Genomic DNA, 3,766 nt, shown 5'->3' on the forward strand with positions numbered 1-3,766 from the left:
TCTCTCTCTCTCTCTCTCTCAAACACATACACACCTGCTCAAACAATCAGAGCATCACCATGTGCTTCAGGGCTGACACTGATTCATTGCCGTTTCCCCATTCAGGGGATCTATCTGGGCTGAGTTTGAAGAATGGGCCGGGTGTTATTGGCCTGCTGGCCCGAGCCAAGGTAAATAACAGTGAATAACTGTGTAATACACCAAATTGAGATAGGCCAGATAAACAAGTGGGAGGATGGTCTTAAGCCCCTCCTGTGTCACAGACACATTAACTTTCCTCTTTAGCTGACCGGTATTGAATGTGCAGGTTATCAGCAGCTCCTCAGCTGCGACAAAGTTTGAAATGACCAAACTTTAAAGGAATTTTCTGTCCCTATTGCAAATGTCATCACTTACTGGCTAGAGAAGAGATGTTAACCCCTAATCTCAAGGCTTGAGCTTAAAAGGGAATTGTTGTGTCAATGTAAATCGCTGTTGTAAAGTTCCTACGTATGAATATCATTTGTTTAAGACAAGGCTTGCAATTCAAGATATGTCTCTTTCCCATAGTATTTGATTGTCATGAATAAAGAATCAATCTGACTGGTGCCTCTTTCCTTTGCTTTCAGCAGATCACACGGGCTGGCACAGCACCGCCCCCCCGGTTATCTGGAGCTCAGTCGTCCTGCCCTTCTAAAGATAATAACGCAATAAACCTAATCTATCCTTAATGCAATCACATCTATTCAAATCTAATCCTATCCCTTACTCTTAATTGGATCTGGTGGATCATGTTACACCCTCTGGCTGCCTAGTTGTCATGGTGATAGGTGGTAGATACTTCCAGGGCTGGTGGGGCTGGGGGAGAAGACACAATGCATTCATTGGCTTTAAAGATAACATGTCTAACAAGAGCTGTTTAATTGGCCTGCAGACGTGTCAGCTGAAGGACACAAGGTCTGATGATGCTTATAACGGGGGGGGGGGGCTCATGTGCATATAGGGTATGTTCACCAAAAAGAATCCGGAGAAAAACGAAACAAATTTTCTTTAGTGTGTCTCTTGTGAAATTAGTCAATATTGCAAAAAAATAACTTTCCCTTGAGCTTCTTATCTCAGTTAAATACAATTGGTTATTTCAATTTTGAATCCAAAGACAACAACAACAATTTTCAATATGGGTTAGTATAACAAGAAGATTCTATGCTACACACACTTCCACAAACACATGCTCAATGTGTCACACGCTCTTTAGGAAGTTAGATGCTTAAATGTCATATTATAGACTGAACTACGTAGACACATTACATCTCAAAAGTGTAAGATATCCATCAGTACAATACCATAATGTGATCAGTGTGATTGGCAGCTGAGTTGGCTTTCAGAGACCAGTGCTAAGTAGATGGAAATGGCCTAACACAGACCATCATGACCCAATCCATGTGAACACTGTCGTATAAATTAACAACATGGACCAAGTCACACATTCACATTTTGTGTGAAATTTAATTTTCCATACATTTGGGATATTCACAAAATTCTCATTATAATTATTCATGTCTACATGTCTCTGCAGGGCTCTCCAAAGGTTCTGGTTGCTGGTAATTCCACGCTACCAGATTGATTTTCAAGCTGGCCTGAAACAATTTGAGGTGCGATTTAAATCTGCCAAGGGTCACCACAAGCTGAACTCTCTCTCTCACTCTCTCTCTCTCTTTTCTCCTTTCTCCTTTCTCTTGATGCATCTCTTTTTCTTCCTGGCTCTCACTCTCTGCCTGTGAAACTACATCTCCAGCCTTGTAAATAATTTAAGTTTCAATATGATGTATTTAATTCTACTCAGAAAAGGATATGAAAATGTAATAACATTTGCATAATTGTGCATTAATTATACATCCAGTACTTTTTAATGAGTTAAGCAGACTTTTGGAGGCAGCAGATCCCGTGTTCAATGTGATGTGAGGTCAATTGCTAATAAATCAGGCAGAGGCAGATTTGAAATCTGAGAATGGGACCAGTGTGAAGAGGTAGTGTACAAAGATCATCCCGTGTGAATGAAAGTAGACCTTCCCAAAAAACACATTTACTTCATCTGTGGAAAAAAGAAGAGGTCCAAGAGGTTTGAGTTTTTCCTATGCAACAAAAAAAATGATGAAAGATGTTGTGTCCTTTTTTTGTCTCATTAATCACATAGTCTCACATTAATCTAATGGCCTTAGTTAACTCACTGTACCCAATCATTTACCTAATCCATACTTTTCCCTAATCTTTAAAGGTCCCATGACATGATGCTCTTTGATGCTTTTATATCGACGTTAGTGGTCCCTAATACTGTATCTGAAGTCTCTTTTATATAGACCTTAGTGGTCCCTAATACTGTATCTGAAGTCTCTTTTATATAGACCTTAGGGTCCCAATACTGTATCTGAAGTTTTTTTTATAGGCTTAGTGGTTCCTATACTGTATCTGGAGTCTCTTTTATATAGACCTTAGTGGTCCACATACTGTATCTGAAGTCTCTTTACATAGACCTAGTGGTCCCTAGTGTATCTGAGTCTCTTATATAGACCTTAGTGGTCCCAATACTGTATCTGAAGTCTCTTTTATATGACTTAGTGGTCCCTAATACTGTATCTGAAGTCTCTTTATATAGACCTTAGTGGTCCCCTAATACTGTATCTGAAGTTCTTATATAGACCTCAGTGGTCCCTATACTGTATCTGAAGTCTCTTTTATATAGACCTAGTGGTCCCTAATACTGTATCTGAAGTCTCTTTTTATAGACCTTACTGGTCCCTAATACTGTATCTGAAGTCTCTTTTATATAGACCTTATGGTCCCTAATACTGTATCTGAAGTCTCTTTTATATATACCTTAGTGGTCCCCTAATACGTATCTGAAGTCTTGTATACTACTGGGGTCCCTTACTGGATCTGAAGTCTCTTATAAGACCTTAGTGGTCCCATAATGTATCTGAAGTCTCTGTATATAGACCTTAGTGGTCCCTAATAATGTATCTGAAGTCTCTTTACATAGACCTAGTGGTCCCCAAATAGTATCTGAAGTTTTTTTTTATATAGACCTTAGTGGTTCCTAATACTGTATCTGAAGTCTCTTTTGTATAGACCTTAGTAGTTCCCAAATACTGTATCTGAAGTCTCTTTTGTATAGACCTTAGTGGTCCCCTAATACTGTATCTGAAGTCTCTTTTATATAGACCTTAGTGGTCCCCTAATACTGTATCTGAAGTATCTTTTATATAGACCTTAGTGGTCCCTAATACTGTATCTGAAGTCTCTTTATATAGACCTTAGTGGTCCCTAATACTGTATCTGAAGTCTCTTTATATAGACCTTAGTGGTTCCCTAATACTGTATCTGAAGTCTCTTTTATATAGACCTTAGTGGTTCCCTAATACTGTATCTGAAGTCTCTTTTATATAGACCTTAGTGGTCCCTAATACTGGATCTGAATTCTCTTTTATATAGACCTCAGTGGTCCCTAATACTGTATCTGAAGTCTCTTTTATATAGACCTTAGTGGTTCCCTAATACTGTATCTGAAGTCTCTTTCATATAGACCTTAGTGGTCCCTAATACTGTATCTGAAGTCTCTTTCACAAAATTCAGCCTTGGTCCAGAATTCCAGCCCCTAGAGCCAGTCCTACCATGAGCTGTCCTTAGCATGTGCCATTTCTGTGCCTGTAGCTTTTGAGCAGAAGGTAAGGGGCAAGGGGAAGATTCCAGATTGGCCCATCTGAGCTTTCATTTTCTCAAAGGCAGAGCA

At 39.2% G+C, this 3,766-nt stretch overlaps 1 long non-coding RNA gene across 1 annotated transcript in view; it reads right to left on the reverse strand.

Moving 5' to 3' along the window:
- The window catches only part of LOC116672365 (uncharacterized), a 6,916-nt gene that overhangs the window by 2,619 nt on the left and 531 nt on the right, over positions 1-3,766 (reverse strand). The window contains exon 2 of the long non-coding RNA XR_004327537.1: positions 419-425. This is a non-coding gene — a long non-coding RNA (uncharacterized LOC116672365). The remainder of the gene's footprint in view (positions 1-418; positions 426-3,766) is intronic.

The sequence above is a fragment of the Etheostoma spectabile genome, chromosome 22 (genome assembly GCF_008692095.1).
Source record: "Etheostoma spectabile isolate EspeVRDwgs_2016 chromosome 22, UIUC_Espe_1.0, whole genome shotgun sequence".
NCBI lineage: Eukaryota > Metazoa > Chordata > Actinopteri > Perciformes > Percidae > Etheostoma > Etheostoma spectabile.